Genomic DNA, 21,286 nt, shown 5'->3' with positions numbered 1-21,286 from the left:
CTGCTTGCATAAGTATTCAACCCCATCAGACTAATACTTAGTGCAGAAAAAGGTGGTTCTACCAATAGCTTTAAGTCTGTTGGGATAAGTTTCTACCAATTTTGCACATAGTTTTGAAGTGAATTTTGCCCATTCCAATCAGCAGATTTGCTCCAGGTTTTTCCGATTGGCTGGATGATGCTTATAGACTGCAATTTTCAAATAGTACCACAAATTCTTGATCAGATTGAGAACTGGATTTTGACTTGGCCAATGTAGAACATTCTCCTTTTTGTTGTTCAACCACTCCTGTGTCGCTTGGGCCTTGTGCTTGGGATCATTTCTCTGCTGAAAGGTGAACTTTCTACCAAGTTTTAATTTTTTAGCAGACTGAAGCAGGTTGTCTTGCAGTATCTCCCTGTATAGGGCACCATCCATCCATTCTTCAATTTTAACAAAATGCACAGACCCGCTGAAGAAAAGCATCCCCAAAAAAAGATACTGCCAGTCCAATATTTTACTGTTGGGATGTTGCTTGTTGCGGAATGGGCAGTGGTAGGTTTGCGCCACACAGGGACAGCAACTTTCAAACCGAAGTATGTGCGCACATTTGCGTGCATACGTCGGCCTGCACCAAGGGACGTGGCCATTTTATTGCATATGCACGCAAATGCAAGTATGTTATAAAACAGCAGGGCCGCATACCCATGTGCACCAAATTTCACGCAAATCAGGGGATTTTAAAAGGAGCACACATCAACACTATTCCCAGTTTACCCAGTTAAAAGATAAGTCCTCCAACCAATGCAGAAAACTTATGTCAAGGTTTCTAGAACGTTGACTAGGCACACTGAGCATGCCCTATATCACAGGTCCATGCAGGATCCTTCTCCAGTCTTTAATATAGAATTATGATTAAATTAAAAATTAGGAGAAACCCAACTCAGTGAAGTGGCAGGAGAGTTTCATGAGGTCTAACACCCTGCAGACCTCGGAGAACACCTGTAACAGGTAAGCAACTCTGCTTTCGCTGAGGAGAAGCAGAATGGTGCTGTTGGTAACAGAGGGGGATACAGCCTGAACCCAAACAAGGCAGGAGAGTTGGATTCTACACTTCGAAAAGGTTCTGAAAGACAGACTGGCCAAACCTACTGTCGTGTTGGCCATCCCTATCCAGACAGTAATAAGATATGAATGTGTGGACAGAACTCCATATCACAGCCTTGCAGATCTCCATGGGAACTGCTTGCAAGTGGGCCACCGACGTTGCCATGGCTCTGACAGAATGAGTCTCCACATGATCCCCTAAGATGCAGCCCTGCCTGGGCATAACCGAAGGAGATGCAATCTGCTAGCCAACTGGATGGTGTTTGTTTGGCAACGGCAAGGCCCAACCTATTCTTGTCTGTATCTGTTTCTGTCCGCTCCAGCTAGAAGGCTAAGGCTTGCTTGCAATCCAAAATGTGCAATGCTCATTTGCCTTGATGCGAAAGGGGCCTGGGAAAGAATATTGGCAGGACGACTGACTGGTTAAGATGGAAATCCATCTCCACCTCAGGCAGGAACTTAAGCTGGGTAAGCATTACCACCCTATCATGATAAAACTTAATATAAGGTGGATAAGTCACTAAGGCCTGGGGCTCGCTGATTCTGCACGCTGAAGTGACCGTCACCAAAAATAACCTTCCAGGTCATGTACTTCAGATCTCAGGTGTGCAATGGCTGGGAAAAAAAAAAGTTTCATCAACTGAGCTAAAACCATGTTAAGGTCCCAAGACACAGTGGGAGGTCTTAGGGGAAGCTTAAATTCAAGCAGGCCTGCATGAAGCATACAACTAAAAACTCTACAGAGATGGGTGTACCCTCTGTTCCAGGGCTTCCCAAACCTGTCCTGGGGACCCCACAGCCAGTCGGAGTTTCAGGATATCCACAATGAATATGCATGAGATTAATTTATATATGCTGAGTCTCCATGGTTTGGGAAGCCCTGCTCTATACCTTGGTGGTATGCGCCAATTGCACTGAGATGAACTCTAACAGAGTTGGTCTTTAAATCTGCCTCTGACAGGTGTAGGAGATAGTAAAGCAGTTTTTATTTGGGGACAGAACAGAACTGGGGCCTTCTGCTCAAGTCACAAGGAAAAACCACCTCCACTTCAGTCCATAGGACTTTCTAGTGAAAGGTTTTCTAGATGCCAACAGCATCTGAGACACATACTCTGAAGATCAAGCAGCTGCAGGATTTACCTCTCAACATCCAGGCTGTGAGCGAGACAGCCTGGAGATTGGAATGCTGCAGCCTGCTTTGATCTTGTGTGTTGAGATCTGGGGAAGTCCACAGACTGATTGGTCTCTGAATGGACAACCCCCGTAGGAGTGGAAAACAGATTTGTCTCAGCTAATGAGGGGCTATGAGAATCATAGTCCTCCTGTCCTCGTGAAGCTTCAAGAGAGATTTTGCCACTAAGAGAAGTGGAGGATATGCATACATAAGACCCTTGCTCCAGTGACAGGCAAGGGCATCCGAGGCTGGATTGCCTTCTGACCTATGCAGAGAGCAGAACCGAGGCATCTTCCTGTTGCAGGGAGATGCAAACAGATCTACGTCCAGGCTCTCCCAGAGGCAGAATATCCAATTTGCTACCCCCTGGTCCAAGGACCACTCGTGGAGTCTGAAGTCTCAATTCAGCCTGTCCACTACCATGTTCTCCGTCCCAGCCAGGTACATGGCCCTGAGCACCAACCTCATGGAATAGGACCCACGACCAGATCTGGACTGCTTCCTGACACAGGAGGTATGACCCCCATGCTTCCCTGCTTGTTGACATACCAGATAGCTACTTGGTTGTCTGTGTGGATAAGGACAACTTTGCAGGACAGCCAATCTCTGAAAGCCCATAACATGTACCTGATCGCCCAACCCTCCAGGAAGTTGATCTGACAAGAGTGTTTCTGGGTGGACCAGAGAACCTGAATGATGAGCCCCCCCACCCCAGGGTGGAAGCATCCGTGGCTAGGACAATTTGAGTAGGGGAAGTTCGGAACAAAATCCCCCGTTCCAGAGTCCTGGAGAGACGGAGTTGACTCGGATGCAATCCTGGAGCCTCTGAGTGGCCTGGCACCACTGTGACCTCAGGGAGCACTGGGCTCTGCTTATGTGTAAATGTGCCAAGGGAGTGACATAGACGGTTGTGGCCATATGGCTCAACAACCTCAACATGTGCCAGGCTGACACCTGTTGGCTTTGTTGGATCTCTGCCACGATGGTCATCAAGGTGACAGTCCTCTGGCGAGGTAGGAAGGCTTTAGCCTGAGCCATGTCTAGCAGAGCTCCTATGAAGTCCAATTAAAGTGATGGGCAGAGACGGGCCTTTGGGTAGTTGAGAACAAACACCTGGACCTGATGGCTCCTACCTGAGTCATGCTGTTGACCAACCAATCATGCAGATATGGGAAAACATGCACTACCAGCCTGAGAAGCTGCACTGTCACCACAGCCAGGCATTTTGTGAAGATCGCGGGGCTGACGCGAGCCCGAATGGCAACACCCAGTACAGAAGTGATGTTTTCCCACGACAAATAGGGGATACTTCCTATGATGGGGGCAGATCTTGATATGAGTGTATGCATCTTTTAGTTCGAGGCAGCATAGTCAGGCTCCTTTTTGCAAAACGGGGATCCAAATGCCCAGGGAATCCATCATGAACTTTTTTTTCCTTAAAAAGTTGTTCAAAACCCTTAGGTCTAGGATAGGACAGAGTCCTCCTGTTCTCTTTGTCTCCAAGAAGTACCTGGAGTGGAATCCCTGCCCTCTTTTCCCTGGTAGTACGGGCTCGACACCGCTCTGGCCATTAAGAGGGAGGAGAGCTCCGCTAGTAGTTCCTCCTGATGCGCTACCAGCCCCCAATGAGGGCATAGAGGGCAATTTTGTGGGACACCCAATAAGTTCAATTGGTACCCCTGACGGATGATGGACAGAAGCCACTGGTCCGAAGTTATACTAGGCCACTGGTTCGCAAAGAACTGCAGCCTTCCCCGGACCAGAGTGTCCATCGTCCTGGGTATGGGCAACTGGCATACGCTCCCTATGACCCATTCCAAACCCATCCCCAGAGTTGACTGAGGAGCCGGCTAGGGCTTGTGGACTCTCTGCTGTTTAGGGCGGCTGAGGGAGCCCCGATGGTGTTGATGGGAGTGAGGGGATGCAGGATAGTATGTCCTTTGGCAAAAGAAAGACTTCCTTGTCCCCAGTCTCGCTGGCCTTCTAGCAGAGGACAACAGCTCCAGAGTACTGGCAGAGTTGTTGGAGGGTTTCATGGTGGTCCCAAAGCAGGCAGTATCCATCACTCTATCTCCGAAGATATTCTCTCCAGTACATGGCACATCAGCGAGTCGTTCCTGTACTTCTGGTCAGAGATCCAAGGCCCAAAGCTATGCCTTTCTGCGAACGCAGATTCCCACTGCAGAAACTCTCAATGTCATCGTAAAAACATCTAAAGTTGCACAGACCTCATGTTTTCCGCATTCCAGGCCCTTATACACCAGCAACAAGAGAGTGTCCTGCTGCTAGCAAGGCAGCTGCTTGGCCACCTCTTGCACCTACTTCCAGATGTCCCACGAGTACAGGCTCATGTAAAGCTGGTAGTCAGCAATGTGTGCGATGAGTATAGCGCCTTGAAACACCTTCCTCCCAAGAGCATCCATCGCACTATAGTCCTTCCCCGGGGGCATCAAGGAATAAGTCCGAGAGCACTTAGCCCTCTTGAGAGCGGATTGGACCACCAATGACTGATGGGGCAGCTGGCGAGGCAGACCCAGTCTGCCTTCTTATTAATGGGAAGTGGGTATTCCCCATATCCTCAGCAGCAACTCCTTAAGGATGTCATGTGCCAGGACCGCCACAATCTCCTTAGGAGGCTCCACAAACTGGACAATCTCAAGCATTTTGTGCCTGGCATCCTTCTCAGTCAATAACTGAAAAGGATGGCTTCCGCCATCAATCTCACAAAACCTGAGAAGGTTAAGTACTCAGGTGGAGTCTTCCTTCACTCCTCTGGAGGACAAGGTTCTGAAGGTAGACCCTCGGAGCCTTCGTCCGAGGACTCCAAAGCATCATCCCCCTGGGGGTCATAGGGTTCCTCTTTCTCATTGCCAGCCGCAGGGGATGGGTTCATAGGTGCAGGCACTGGTAGAACTGGACGGGGGGGGGGCAGGCCTCGGCATCTCTGCCAGCCTTGTAGGAGCTTCCTCCTTGGAGGAAATGGCAATGACCATTGCATTAGTAGGGGGCAGCCTTGGTGAGCTGCTGAGCACTAATGCTTTCCCAGGTTCCGGCACCAGTTGGGTTAGTAATGTACCGACAAGGACATTAAGCTTCTCCAGCAGCAGTATGAGGATGGGCGGCACAGAGTCCAAAGCCATCAATGCCATAGGATTAAAGCCCTGCAGCACCCGGTCAACCATTAGCTGGACTCTGTGCTCCTGATTCTCCTCAAACATTGCCAAAACCAACATTACCAGCTAGGAAGAAGGGTTAACCAGATCCTTTTCGGACCCACGAGATGGATCGGTGACTGGCATCAGAACTGGTGGAAACCATCGCAGACCCTTTGCACCAATGGAGAATAGGGACTCCTTGCCGCAGGGTCTATACCCTCTCTGGAATTTCATATTATGAGCCCTAGTTCTACAGAATCTTTTCCACTGGAAAACGTTTCTCTCTTGTGCATTTTTTAATACCTTTCAAGCATTTAAATGTATATCGTATGCTCCATGTCTCATCACCTCGTTCTACAGCCTCCTTTCCATTGAAAAAGGCTTACCTCTTATGTATGGAAACCTTTTGAGATATTTAAATGTCTCTATCATATCTCCCCTATCTCACCTTTCCTCTAGGATATACATGTTTAGATCTTTAAGTCTATCCCCTTATGCTTTAAAACAAAGACCACTGACCATTTTAGTAGCCACCATCTGGGCCTACTCCATTCTGTTTATATCCTTTTGAAGGGGTGGTCCCCAAAATTGCATATAATACTTCAAGTGAAGTCTTACCAGGGACCTGTTATAGTTAGTGAGGTCTGGATACTGTGGCAGCTGACCATGCCCATGGGGGGAGTCCCATGAGGGGCCACAGGTCAGACTCAGCTCTGGACACAAAAACACAGATAGTTCTTTATTTAGACAGTTTGAGAAGCCACCAGAGGTGGCAGTAGTGAGCAGAAGATGTTGGCCGCCTGGGCTAGTATTCCCCAGGGCGCTGGAACAGCAGTTCTTCCGGTAGCAGTGCTGTAGTGAACTGAGAAAGTGAGCACAACAGAACATTCACAGAGTCCCAGAAATGGAGAAGCCCCGAGATAGGGAGAGCTGGCCCTCGAGGAGCGAGTACCAGATCCCTGGAGGTAGAGACACTTGTTGGCAAAGTACTCACACAGCGGTTCCACGTAGGAGGTGACACTGGCGCTGGAACGGGGGCAGGCCCTCAAGGAGCGAGTACCTGGTTCCAGGGAGACAGCTCTGAGGAATAGATGATAATAGTACTCACTGATGGTGTCTGTAGCAAATTCTTCCAAGTAGAAGAGGAGAAAGATGCAGGCAGCAAATCAGGGAACATGGGCCCTTGAGGAGCAAGTACCGGTTACCTGATAGCGACCTGAAAGAAACAATGAGGTCCCCGAGGAGTGGGTACCCCATTAGCAGAAAGAGTCCAATAGGAGTTGGAAAGCAGAGTAGCTGGGTGCGGAGAGCGGATCCCATCCGTAAGATCATTCTTGCTAACTCAACGGCTAGCAATAAACAGTAGGCTTAAATATCCGGGCAGCGTGACGTCATCACAGGGGGACGCCCCTGAGGTACGCGCCAACGAGGAAATAAGAATGAGGGTCATGCGCGCCTTAAGGTACCTGAAGAGCATGGCGGGAAGCAGCGCCCAAGCCGGTCCGGGGATGCCAGACAGGATGGCAAGCGGACGCCGCGGCAGCCAGGCGTCCATGAAGAGCAGGAGTCACTGCAAGAAAGGAAAGGTAGGCGGAGTGAAGCTGTCGGGAAATGACGGTCGCAACAGGACCTATACAGGTGCAATATCACCTCCCTTTTTCTGCTAACAATTCCTCCCCCTATGAAGCCAAACATCTTTCTAGTTTTACTGTCACTTTATCCCCCTGTTTGGCCATCTTAAGATCATTAGATACAATTATCTCCAGATCCTGTTCTTCCTTTGTACTTAGAAGTATTTTACCTCCAATACTGTATCTTTCCCTTGGGTTTTTGCATTCTAAATGCATTACTCTACATTTTTTAGGATTACATCTTAGCTGCCAGACCTTAGACCATTCCTCGAGCTTCACTAAATCCCTTATGTCTTCCATGCCTTCCTGGCTGTCCACCCTGATACAGATTTTGGTATCATCATCAAAAAGACAAACCTTTCCAGACAACTCTTCTGTTATGTCACTTAAAAAATATTGAAAAAAAACAGGTCCAAGGACCGATCCCTGAGGCATACCACTAATAACCCCCCTCCTCAGAGAAAACACCATTTACCACTACCCTTGAATCACCCAGACTAAGGAGTAAGAAAAAATTATGGCCAAAAGGCATTCGCAAAATCTAATTACCAAAACCTAGCGTTTATCCTTGATGTTAAAACCAGTGCCTGGGACTTTAACATAAGTGAGTTTTAGGATAACCCAATTTGAGGAAACTTCATTTCCGATTTTATTGTATTTTTCCTGGGAATTTCAATGTTATAACTTAAAAAAAAAAAAAAAACTATGGAAAAATTACTTTTCCTTTTCTTTTTCTCCTGAGTGTTATAACACATTTATTTTTCCACTGAGTTTTGTTTTGCTATAATATTGACAATCCTAGAAAAAATAAAATACCTGAAAATGAAGTCCCTATCAATGTAGTAAGTCATGGATTACACTATCACCTTCTTTTCAGTCTCTCCTCCCATCATTATCCAATTTACCATATGAGTCTCCACTCTTTATCCTTGCACAATATCACACACAAAAACAGAGAACATGACAACAGATAAGAATTGCAAGGCTTATCCAGTCTGCTCAATTTAATTCTTTAATACCATATACCCAAGTTGATTCCTGGCTTTTCCCTTTAGTCTTCATATTTATGGATCCTCTGTACTTATTCTTGAATTCAGATACTGTTTTTGTTTTCATCACCTCCACCATAAAGCAGTTCCCTACTCTTTATGTGAAGAGTCTAACCCACTGAAGCCTCATACCATTGGCCTTTTGTTCTAAACCACATTATTCTAAGCAATAGGTTTGCTTCCTATTATTCTTTATACTTTTCAGATATTTAAATGTCTATGTCATATTCCTCCTGTCTTTCCTCTCTAGTAAGGTACACATATTTATGACCTTAAGTTTAATCTTATAGGACTTTGAAGGAGATCAAGCACCATTTTGGTAACACTTCTCTGCACCCTATGTCCTATGACTGCCTCTAGATCAGGCGACTTTATTTCCCGTACAACGAGCATCAGTGTACCTAGATTTCTAGATCAGTGGTTCTCAACAAGATGTGTCAGGACACACCAGTGATTTGCAAAGTCCCGGGAGGTAGTGTGTTGCAGAGCCAGCAGAAGACTGATCTTTCCTCATCAGACTGGGCAGGAGTTGGCTGATTTCTCTTTTATTGGGTATGACAGGAAGCTGCTCTTGCTTCTTTCTCCTCTTCCTGGCCAGTGGGAGTTTATTCCTTCCTCCTTCACCCAGATCATAGCATGATATTACCAGCTCCAGTTCATATGGGCCAACTTTATCTTTCTCAGCCTGACATGGAAGTGAGGCTGCTGATGCTCTCTTCACCCCATGGGGCCTGGATGTGAAAGCAGGAACATAAGGGAAAAAATTGTGTGCTCTGTAGATCCGCTTGATACTGCCTCATCTTCCTCTCCTCAATGTTTCATGCCCTCATCTTCTGCCGATAAAGAGGGAGGGAGGCTCTGGATTGGACAAATCTTTTCTGCTGGCTGGGAGCCAAGAGGAGGGGGAAATGTACTGGACAGGAAGGAGTGGGAAGATAGGAGTTCAAGAGTCTGCTGAGCAGGAAGGCATGGGGTGATAGGGAGTCAGGGGTAGGGGAAAGGAAGTTGGGGCTGCTGGATAGGGAGAGTTGGAGGAGGGAGGGGTTGGGGCTGTTGGGCAGGGAAGAGAGATGGAAGTGGAGAGATGGAGGGAAGGGGTGGCTGGGTTGGAGAGAGGAGCAGGGAATGCTGAGCAGGAAAGAGGTAGTCAGAGGTATTCTGGGTAGGGTAGGGGAGAGGGTAGGGCAGAAAGAGTTGAACAGGGGAGAGAGGGAACATAGGGAAGAGGAAGTGGGGTGGGGTATCAAGAATGTTGGACAGGGATATTAGCATGTGAAGGGATGGTTGAGTAGTTGGGAAAAGTGAGGAGTGATGGGGACATGGAGGGGAGTGATGGGGTACAAGGGCCATACTATGTCAGTTTTGAGAATCTGCAGTTTTCTCTTTGAACTTTGCTTAGTGTAGGAGGAAATATATTTTTGTTTCTAGTCTCCAGTTTTGCACTGCATGCAGAAAGTGGTCTTGGGGTTTCCATTCCAGGTTTTGTTTCCACATTTGTAATTTGTGGTCTTTTGTTCTATATTTGGTGAAGGCAGGCCTGTCTGTGTTCTGTGTGTATGGGACTGAGATGAGGTACTTTACTAGAGGTTTGTATCAGCCTTATTTGTTGTATTTTCTCAATATTAGATTGCTGCCTTTTCATGGGCAGTGCTATTGCTGTTTCATTTCTTAGAGTTAGTGCTGCTAAGGTATGATAGACATGTACAGAGTAGGGTTGGTTTGTATTATTTTACAAATCATCTGGTAGTGGAGGGAGTTTGTGATGTTGGTATTAAGATTTTATTTTTTATTTATTTTGAACCACAATATCTGTTTTGTACGTGAGTTGTACAGGGAAATGTCTTAGTTCTACTCTGCACCCTTTGTTAGGAAGTGAGGGACGCCTGTGGATGCAGAGCATATGTTTATATTAAGTCCCATGATGGTCGTGTGTTCAGCATGTCACGCATGTTAGCATCATCTCTCAGGTGTATGCTGAAAGAAAAAAGGTTGAGAACCACTGCTCTAGATGTTACCTTTTTTTTTAAGTTTAGGATTTTTTTTTTTTTACTCTGTGCTATTTGACAATGATAATGCATTGCACATAGGAACTTAACATTTTCACTCTCTTAAAGTTACAAATATAAAAATGTTAACAAATTAAAATAAGGTTAATGATAAGCATATAGTGTAAAATTAAGGGATATACTCCTTTTTTTGTATTTTCTGCAATGTAATGCCATACCATCATGAAAGGATGATCCATTCCCAAGTTTCCTCACCTCCAATTAATCCTGTCACTAAGCATAAGCAAACAAGGCAAATAAGGACTGGAGAATGTTCAAAGAAAAAAAACATTTACAAGAAAGGCAACAAGTCTGAAAGGCTTACTTGCCTCACAACTTAGGCAGAAGCATTTTCAGAATACAATTTCTTCCATCCTTAATAACTCTGGTGAACTGCTTTCATCCATACCTTCTCTGCCTAATGCTTTTGCTGAATACTACCCTGACCTCTACACTTCTGAATCTTCTCATTCCAGTCTTTCAATTGCTCATTTTCTTTCTAACATTAATCTTCTCTCTCTAAGAACCTTGCTTCTTAGCTGTTCTTATTGCAGTTTCTGAAACTGAAACTGTTAAGGCTTACCTAATAATACCTAGTCCCTATGGATTCATAATTGAGTTTTGCAAAAGATTTGCTCCAGCCTGTACTCGAGTTTTTAATGAGACTCACATATTGGCTACACTCCTTAACACCTTTGGAAGCACTTCTACTCTTCTTAAATGAATAGAGTATTAAAAATGACTCTGGAGCCCAATCATTTGTCACTACTGGAGCCTCAGACTGGACTCCTGCACTCAGAATCAGCAGGGACTAGGTGTACTGCAGAGATAGTAATCACGGTACTGTAGGGAGATTGTCTCCAAATAGGTTTATTTTGCACATAATATGAGAGGAATCAACTTCACTCCTAAGCCAGGGCATGTTGAATGTGATATCAATCTCTAAAAGTTTACTGCCATTGCTCTTTTAGTTATTTGCATTGTGCCTCAGAAAACTTCCTTTTGGAGCTCCGAGGATGAAATATACAAGCAATATCAAAGTGCACATGGAATTCCTTCCTAGCCAGGCCAGTGTCACCCAATAAAAATGGGAATATTTCTGTATTTTTCTGCCAAATTTCTTGGTCTCCAATTACACTTTTGTAATTCATGATCTTCTCTCTCCCTTCATACAGAATAGTTGAAACTTCTATTAGCATTGTAGTTCTTGTATTTTGCCTCCTTTACCAAAATGTCTCATTTTCTAGCATCAACCATTTTTTTTCTTTAAAACATTACCCATATATCAACCATTCTAGATAGGTTACAAAGTAACAATCATAAAACTACATAAAACACAAACAAAATAAAAGACAACAACTACTATATGGCAGTAAACAATCCCTCCTGGAGCAAAGGCTAAACTAGACAGAAATAGCACAAATAAATATAACCAATAACAAACCAAGTTTCCTTACTGTAAACAGTGGTTTCTGTAGACAGAATGAAATAGCCATGACATGTGGATGACATCATATGCTGGTATCAATCGATCTCATCTCTTACAGACCAATACAGTAAAAGTCACGGGAGAGCTCTCGCACTCTCCTGTGCGCGCGATTCAGTATTTAAATGAGGGACCACGGTAAAAAGAGGCGCTAGGGACACTAGCGCATCCCTAGCGCCTCTTTTTTGACAGGAGCGGCGGCTGTCAGCGAGTTTGACGCTCAATTTTGCCGGCGTCGGTTCTCAAACCAGATGACAGCCATGGTTTCGGAAACTGAACGCCAGCAAAATTGAGTATCCGGTTTTCAACCCGCGGGCCGCGGGCCGATTTTAATTTTTTTTTTAAATTTTTTATTATTTTTTACTTTGGGGCCTCTTCACTATAATCATTTGACTTTGTCTCTAAACAACTCACCCACTAAATTTATTTAATCCATTTAAAAACCTATTTCTCTTAAACCCAAAAACTGCCCAACAGGGCAGTGTTAGAATACGCTTCAGTGGGAGCTAAGTATAGCTTTTATGAAACATATTTAATAACAAAAAGACAAAATATTTAATAACAAAAAATAACAATAAAGTGAAATATTGCCATGATATTAAGTCGGAGGGTGTACAGAAAAGCAGCTCTACTGGACATGTGCAGGAATTTCCACAAGGGTGTAGCCTCATGAGCCTCCTCAGCCCATAACAAAGCTAATTCTAGCAAGGTAGCTGACTATCCACGGGGGTAAACAGGTATTTCTCATGACTAACTCATCCTATCTACAGAAATCAGAGTTTACAGTAAGCAAACTTGTTTTTTTCCATAGATAAGCAGGCTGAATTAACCATGACATATGGAGTGTCCCAAGGTGAAGATTGAAGTGGAGTATTTGTTTAGTAAGTTGGATCCCACCATGGAAAGTAGACTACAGGTTGAAAAGGCTATGCAAAACAGTTGTCCGAATTTGTCACAGCTTGAAAGGCTGTACAGACAATAGTGGAAATGTACAGAAAACCAAGTTGCAGCTTTACAGATGATTGTGATGGAGACAGCTCTCGAATGAAAATGTATGGCTCTGACTTGATGAGCCTGGAGAAACTCTGTAACTGGAAGGCTAGGAAATGCATGAGTGTGCAAATCAGCCCATTCCAGTGAAGGAATGAATGGCTACTGCAACCCACATGCCAATGGGATTGTAGAACACAGATCGCTGATCAACCCGGTAACATGGTAAAACTAATGCTACCTCAGTTCTTGTAATCCAATGGACTGCAAGATCCGAGGCAGCCTGGTTTTACTAGACAAGTTATCACTCTTTTCTCTTTGAGTAGGTTCTACTCGCTCTTGTCTCTGTCAGCCAATTTGTAATCCACTCCACTACCTTGGGACTTACTCCCAGGTTTCTCATTTTATTCATGAGCTGCCAATATGGGACATTATCAAAAGCCTTGCTGATATCCAAGTAAGAGAGAGAAAATTGTGTGTTGTAAATGTTTAGCAGTCTGAAAAACTCTTAAAAAAAAAAAAGTCCAAAAATAAAGTGTTTTTCCTTAATCCAATCAACCAATCTAAAAAAATCAATCTGATATATTTGACAGGACCTTCCTCTTACAAAACCATTTTGTCTCAGATCCAAAAATCCATTGGATTGTAGAGTGTTCTTATCCTATCCTTAAGCAGATTTTGCATTTATTTTCCCACCATCAAGGTCAGACTAGCCACTCTAATTTCAAACCTCTTTTCTGCTACCACTTTTGTGAAGCAGCACTTTCCCATGGAATTTGATTATATTACAGTAATCCAGTCAATTTGGGATAAACTGATGGATTATAGTTTTTAAATCATTCATCAAAAGATATGGCTGCAGCCATCAAAACTGTCAAAGGAAGAAAAAAAACTGTCAGGACTACTGGTGAACATAAGCAATTGCCATACAAGGTCAGACCAAGGATCCATCAAGCCCAGCATCCTGTTTCCAACAGTGGCCAATCCAGGCTACAAGTACCTGGCAAGTAGATCCCATGCTACTGATGCCAGTAATAGCAGTGGCTATTCTCTAAGACAACTAAGACTTCTCTTCCATGAACTTATCCACACCTTTTTTAAACCCAGCTACACTAACTACACTAACCACATCTTCTAGCAACACATTCCAGAGCTTAATTGTGTGTTGGATGAAAAAGAACTTTCTCTGATTAGTTTTAAATGTGCTACTTGCTAACTTCATGGAGTGCCCCCTAGTCCTTCTATTATCTGAAAGAGTAAATAACCGATTGACATTTACCCATTCAAGACCTCTCATGATTTTTAAAGACCTCTACCATATCCCCCATCAGCAGTCTCTTCTTTAAGTTGAACAGTCCTAACCTCTTTAGCCTTTCCTCATAGGGGAGCTGTTCCATCCCCTTTATCATTTTGATCGCACTTCTCTGTACCTTCTCCATTTTTTTGAAATGCGGAGACCAGAACTGTACACAGTACTCAAGATGCGGTCTCACCATGGAGCGATACAGAGGCATTATGACATTTTCTGTTTTATTCACCATTCCCTTCCTAATATTTACTTTTTTTTTACTACTGCAGCACACTGAGCTGACAATTTCAATGTATTATCCACTATGATGCCAAGATCTTTTTCCTGGGTGGTAGCTCCTAATATGGAACCTAACATCATGTAACTACAGCATGGATTATGTTTCCCTATATGCATCACCTTGCACTTGTCCACAATAAATTTCATCTGCCATTTAGATGCCCAATTTTCCAGCCTCACAAGGTCTTCCTGCAATTTATCACAATCTGCTTGTGATTTAACTACTCTGAACAATTTTGTGTCATCTGCAAATTTGATTATCTCACTCGTCATATTTCTTTCCAGATCATTTATAAATATATTGAAAAGTAAGGGTCCCAGTACAGATCCCTGAGGCACTCCACTGACCACTCCCTTCCACTGAGAAAATTGTCCATTTAATCCTACTCTCGGTTTCCTGTCTTTTAGCCAGTTTGTAATCCACGAAAGGACATCGCCACCTATCCCATGACTTTTTACTTTTCCTAGAAGCCTCTCATGAGGAACTTTGTCAAACGCCTTCTGAAAATCCAAGAACGCAAATGTTGCTTACCTGATGTAACAGGTGTTCTCACAGGACAGCAGGATGTTAGTCCTCACAAATGGGTGACATCGAGGATGGAGCCCACCACGGAAAACTTCTGTCAAAGTTTAAACAGAACTTTGACTGGCCCCTACTGGGCATGCCCAGCAAGGCACTGACCCTGCAGCCAGCAGGGGTCTCCCTTCAGTCTGATTTTCAAAGCTACAGGCAGTGCCTAAAAAGTAAAAACAAAACAAACCCAACACCGCGGGGTGGCGGGCGGGTTTCGTGAGGACTAACATCCTGCTGTCCTGTGAGAACACCTGTTACATCAGGTAAGCAACATTTGCTTTCTCACAGGACAAGCAGGATGGTTGTCCTCACAAATGGGTGAGTACCGAGCTGAGGATGTCCTGACTTGCACCAAATGCACCCAATGACGTGCAACAGGCACAACAACTGGGGTGGTATTTGGTAAAGGGCATCCGCACTCTACCGGGAAGGTGGAAGGGTGTTGGTACATCACGTTGGAAAAAGGTTACGCAAGACAGATTGGCCGAAGATGGAGTCCTGTCTTCCAGCTTTGTCCAAACAATAGTGGGCTGCAAAGGTATGGAGAGAACTCCAGGTTGCAGCTTTGCAGATGTCAGGAAGCGGCACCGATCGAAGGTGTGCCACTGACGTCGCCATGGCCCTCACAGAGTGTGCTTTCACACGGTCTTGAAAAGGAATGCCAGCTTGCTGATAGCAAAAAGAAATGCAGTCCGCCAACCAGGAGGAAAGAGCCTGCTTACCCACAGGATGTCCTAACTTGTTAGGATGGAAAGAGACAAATAATTGAGTGCTCTTCCTATGGGAAACTGTACGGTCTAGGTAAAAAGCTAGAGCTCGTTTGCATTCTAGGGTATGCAGAGTCTGTTCCCCGGAGTTGGAGTGGGGCCTGGGAAAAAAGATAGGTAGTATGATGGATTGATTAATATGAAACTCAGAAACTACCTTAGGTAAAAATTTAGGGTGAGTGCGGAGTACCGCCCGGTCCTGCAGGAGCTTAGTGTAAGGCGGATAGGTAACTAGGGCCTGCAATTCACTAACCCTGCGAGCTGAAGTGATAGCCAAAAGGAATAACACTTTCCATGTGAGATACTTTAATTCACAGGAGTGCAGAGGTTCGAAAGGAGGTTTCATTAGACGACCAAAAACCAGGTTAAGGTCCCAAGATGGGGCCGGAGGACGTAAGGGTGGCTTCAGATGGAGCAAGCCTTTAAGAAAACGTGTTACCAGGGGTTGTACTGAAATAGGGACACCCTGTACACCTTTATGGAAGGCGGCTACCGCACTGACATGCATCCTAATGGAAGAGGTCTTTAGACCGGATTCTGATAGGTGCCATAAATAGTCCAAGAACTTAGAGATTGGACAGGAAAGGGGATCAAGGGACTGAGAAGTGCACCATGATGTGTACCTTTTCCATTTATATGAATAGGATCTTCTGGTAGAGGGCTTTCGTGAAGCTATCAGGACACGAGAAACCGAATCCGAAAGGTTAAAAGGCTGAAGGACTAACCTTTCAACATCCATGCCGTCAGGGACAAGGCCTGGAGGTTGGGATGGAGGAGGCATCCGTCGTTTTGAGTGAGCAGATGCGGATCCGTTCCCAGAGGGATGTGCCTGCGGATGGAGAGATCCTGGAGTATGGGAAACCACACTTGGCGTGGCCAGTGGGGTGCTATCAGGATCATGGTTCCTCCGTCTTGGCGTAGCTTCACGAGAGTCCTTGACAGAAGAGGAAGTGGAGGGAATGCATAAAGCAGACCTGTCGTCCACTTGAGGGAGAAGGCATCTCTCGGCTGAAAGTGTTGGCTCCGAATGAGAGAGCAGTAATCGTCCACTTTGTGGTTCTGAGGGGACGCAAAGAGGTCTATGCGGGGAAAACCCCACTTGTGAAACAGAGAGGTCACTACCAGAGGATCGAGTGACCACTCGTGTGGCTTGAAGACACGGCTCAGCTGGTCTGCCAATACATTGTCTACTCCCGGCAGGTAAGTGGCCCTGAGGTACATAGAGTGGGAGAGGGCTTCCGCCCAGATCTGTGCAGCTTCCTGACACAGAAGGAAGGAGCCTGTGCCTCCCTGCTTGTTTATGTACCACATGGCCACTTGGTTGTCCGTCTGGATTAAGATTATCTGATGGAATAGATGATCTTTGAAAGTTCGGAGTGCATAGCGGATTGCGCGAAGTTCCAGGAAATGTATCTGGTGTTCGGCTTCCCTCTTTGGACCATAACCCTTGGGTTTGTAATTCGTCCACATGGGCTCCCCAACCGATGTGAGAAGCGTCGGTGGTTAGGATTACTTGCGGATCCGGTGGAAGAAAAGGTAAGCCCTGAAGGAGGTTGACCTGAGTTGTCCACAGGTTAAGGATAGGCGCAGGGCCTGTGTGACTGTGACTATGGAGGACAGAGGCTGAAAAGCTTGAATCCATTGGTGTCGTAGAGTCCATTGTGTTACTCTCATGGCTAGTCGGGTCATGGGAGTGACTTGAACCGAGGATGCCATGTGTCCTAGGAGAATGAGGAACTGGCGAGCCGTGGCAGTGTTTTGAGACTGGAGCTGGCGAGCCAGGGATATTAGGGTGTGGACCCTCTGAAGAGGAAGGTAAGCCTTTGCCTGCAAGGTGTCCAAGTCTGCTCCAATGAAGGATAAGGTTTGAGACGGGACTAAGCAAGATTTCTCGTAATTGACAAGAAACCCTAAGGAAAGGAGTGTTTGAATTGTCAATTTTAGGGAGGATTGAGCTATGTGTTGGGAGGAGGCCCTGATTAGCCAATCGTCCAGGTAGGGGTAGACGTGGACACCTTCCTTCCTTAGGAATGCTGCTACCACTACGAGACATTTGGTAAAGACTCGTGGGGCAGAAGCCAGACCGAAAGGTAGGACACGGTATTGATAATGGTCGTGGCCTACAAGAAACCGCAGATATTTGCGATGGGATTGTGTGATCGCAATGTGGGTATAAGCGTCCTTGAGGTCGAGAGAGCACAGCCAATCCCCCTTTTGCAACAGAGGGAGCAAGGCGCCCAGGGTTACCATCTTGAACTTTTCTTTTTGCAGATACTTGTTGAGGGCCCGAAGGTCCAGAATTGGACGTAGCCCCCCTGATTTCTTTGGTATTAGGAAGTATCTGGAATAGAATCCCTTCCCTTGTTGACAAGGAGGGACGGGTTCTATAGCATTTGATTGTAGAAGAAGGGATACTTCTTGATGTAATTGAGTGAAATGGCTGGTTAGACTCCATGCATGAAGGGGCGGGGAGTCTGGCGGAAGTGTTATGAAGTTGAGGTGGTAACCCTGTGCGATAATTGCTAGCACCCACTGATCTGAGGTGATCTGTTTCCAACGGTGTAAGAAGTGGAACAGTCGACCCCCCACAGGGATGTGTGGAAGAGGGAGATGGCATGTGCTCAATACAGGGAAGTCAAAGGCCCGCCGTAGGCCCAGGAGGTGGGCTACAGTAGGTCTTTGCTTTCTCGGCTGACGAGGCTGAGGCCTGTTAGAGGACCGTGCAGGACGAGCCCTAGTTGACGGAGGGTAGTAGCGACGTGGTCGAAAGAATGACTTCTTAGAGTCCTTCTTTTGCGGTTGCTTGGAGGTCACCTCAGGTGGGACAGATGAGAGTTGTTTCAACGTCTCATGGTGGTCTTTTAACTCCGCCACAATCTGTTGAATTTGCTCTCCAAACAAATTGTCGCCTAAGCAGGGCAAATCAGCAAGACGATCTTGGACTTCTGGGCGAAGGTTGGATGACTTTAACCAAGCCCAACGTCTGGCTGAGATGGCTGTGGCTGAAACCTTCGTGGAAGCATCGAATATGTCATAGGCAGTCCTAATCTCGTGCTTCCCTACCTCAAATCCCTTGTGAAGAAGGGCTTGAAGCTGTGGTTGGTATTGGTCCGGCAACGTGTCAGCATAGTCTTGCATTTGCTTAAAGATGGCTCTGTTGTATTGAGTCATGTAAAGTTGATATGAAGCTATGCGTGAAATCAACGTAGCTCCATGATACACTTTCCGACCTACACTATCCAGGAACTTGTTGTCCCTGGTAGGTGGGGTAGAAGAGTGCGGCTTAAGACGCTTGGCCTTCTTCTGCGCGGACTCAACCACAACAGAGCGATGATCCAGTTGAGGCTTTTGGAAACCTGGTGCTGACTGGACAAGGTATGTGGAGTCAGCTTTCTTGTTAACTGGTGACACCGATGAAGGAGATTCCCAGTTTTTCTTGAGCAGATCCAAAAACACCTGGTGTATAGGGATGGAAGCGATGATTTTTGGAGCATCCAGAAATTGAAGTAGTTCCATCATCTGGTGTCTATCATCAGCTTCAGATTGTAGTTGAAAAGGTACAACTTCTGACATTTCTTTCACAAAATTAATGAAAGATAGATCCTCAGGAGGAGATCTTTTTCTACTCTCTGTAGGAGATGGTGGCGAAGGCAGATCTGTGTCAGAAGAGGTATCATCATCATCACCCCAGGTATCGTAGGGATCATGTGTGGCTTGTAGCCCTGATGGACCTGGCTGAGGCTCTGAAGGCATCGATGGAAACCGAGGTGGAATCGGTGCAGTAGGTGGAACCAGAAATGGCATCGATGGCTTCGGTGCTGCCGATGGAATCGGTGCCTGGCGCGGAATCGATGGAGCCGAAGGATAAATCGGTGGAGATATACCAGAAGGTACCGATGGAACTACCCCGGAAGGGGGAATTCGAAACGGTGTTTCTCCTGCCGATGAGAAACCAGTCGGAGATGGTGGTGTTGTCGATGGCACTGGAATCACCGATGGTAGGGCCGTCACGAGTGCCTCCATGCGGCTCAGTAGCGGTGCTAGCGCTTGTATCAACGGCTCGGTGGTCGGTTCCCTCCTCGGTGGCGAAGCCGGTGCCGGGGGCGGTGCCGGGGGCGGCACTGGAACTGGTGCCGGAGACGGTGCCGATGGAGGTTGTAATTTCTTCATCGCTTTCTCGATGGCCTCCTGGACCAGCCGGTCCAGTTCTGCCCGGAGACCAGGGGTAACCATACCCGGCTCGATGGGAGAGGGAGGCTGAGGCAGGGCCGGAGGGACCACCGTAACCGGTGGGATCACGGCCCCCACACCCCGAGAGGGTGAGGGTTTCCTCGATGCCGGCGAACGAGACGTGGAGGGCATCCGGTCTGTTCGCGGCTTCTTTGTCGGTGGCTCGGCTTGAGCAGAGGTCGATGGCTGTGGATCCTCGACAGGCCGAGACTTATGCCGTCGATGGCGGTGCTTTTCTTTCCGATCCCCTCGCCCATCCGGGGAAGGGACGGGAGTCGACGGCCGAGAAGCGATCGATGGCGGACGGTCACCGGAGGGATGACGATGATGGTACAACTTCGACGGTGCCGGTTCCGATGACGTCGATGCTATCGATGGCGTTGGGGTTGGTGCATGGAAGAGGAGCCCCATCTTCTCCATCCTGGCTTTGCGACCCTTGGGTGTCATTAAGGCACATTTGGTGCAAGTCAGGACATCATGCCCACTACCCAAAACACATTACACAAACCCAGTGGGGGTCTGTGATGGACATAGTCCGGGTACAATCCGGACAACGACGGAACCCCGTTGCCATGGCTGAAAGCCAAAATTTAGGCTGGGGATCGGTAAGTGCCCACAGGCCTCGAGGGCCAAAATCGACGGCAGTCGATGGAAGAAGGCAAAAAACTTACCGGGTTCCGTAAGATGACTAAAAAATTTGTCGAAGGGAGACCCCTGAGGGGCAAATTTTCTTAGGAAATTAATTTCCAAATTCCTGTCAGGAACGTGGTTAGAGAGCTCCTTTCACCGCGTGGCAACTGCTGCGCGGAAAAAAGAAGACTGAAGGGAGACCCCTGCTGGCTGCAGGGTCAGTGCCTTGCTGGGCATGCCCAGTAGGGGCCAGTCAAAGTTCTGTTTAAACTTTGACAGAAGTTTTCCGTGGTGGGCTCCATCCTCGATGTCACCCATTTGTGAGGACAACCATCCTGCTTGTCCTGTGAGAACACTGCATCTACCGGTTCACCTTTATCCACATGTTTATTAACTCCTTCAAAAAAGTGAAGCAGATTTTTGGAGCAAGAATTGCCTTGAGTAAAGCCATGCTGACTTTGTTCCATTAAACCATGTCTTTCTATATGTTCTGTGATTTTGTTGTTTAGAACACTTTCCACTATTTTTCCTGGCACTGAAGTCAGGCTAAACGGTCTGTAGTTTTCTGGATCGCCCCTGGAGCCCTTTTTACATATTGGGGTTACATTTGCTATCCTCCAGTCTTCAGGTACAATGGATGATTTTAATGATAAGTTACAAATTTTTACTAATAGGTCTGAAATTTCATTTTTTAGTTCCTTCAGAACTCTGGGGTGTATACCATCCGGTCCAGGTGATTTACTACTCTTCAGTTTATCAACAGGTCTACCACATCTTCTAGGTTCACCGTGATATGGTTCAGTCCATCTGAATCATTACCCATGAAAACCTTCTCCAGTACGGGTACCTCCCCAACATCCTCTTCAGTAAACATTGAAGAA

At 46.3% G+C, this 21,286-nt stretch overlaps 1 protein-coding gene across 9 annotated transcripts in view; it reads right to left on the bottom strand.

Moving 5' to 3' along the window:
- The window catches only part of ASCC3 (activating signal cointegrator 1 complex subunit 3), a 1,498,074-nt gene that overhangs the window by 940,231 nt on the left and 536,557 nt on the right, over positions 1-21,286 (bottom strand). The gene's annotated exons all lie outside the window — the stretch shown is intronic.

This window comes from Rhinatrema bivittatum, chromosome 3 (assembly GCF_901001135.1).
Source record: "Rhinatrema bivittatum chromosome 3, aRhiBiv1.1, whole genome shotgun sequence".
Taxonomy (NCBI): Eukaryota; Metazoa; Chordata; class Amphibia; order Gymnophiona; family Rhinatrematidae; genus Rhinatrema; species Rhinatrema bivittatum.
Note: the sequence above shows the minus strand (reverse complement) of the source record. Positions and strands in the feature narration are given on the sequence as shown.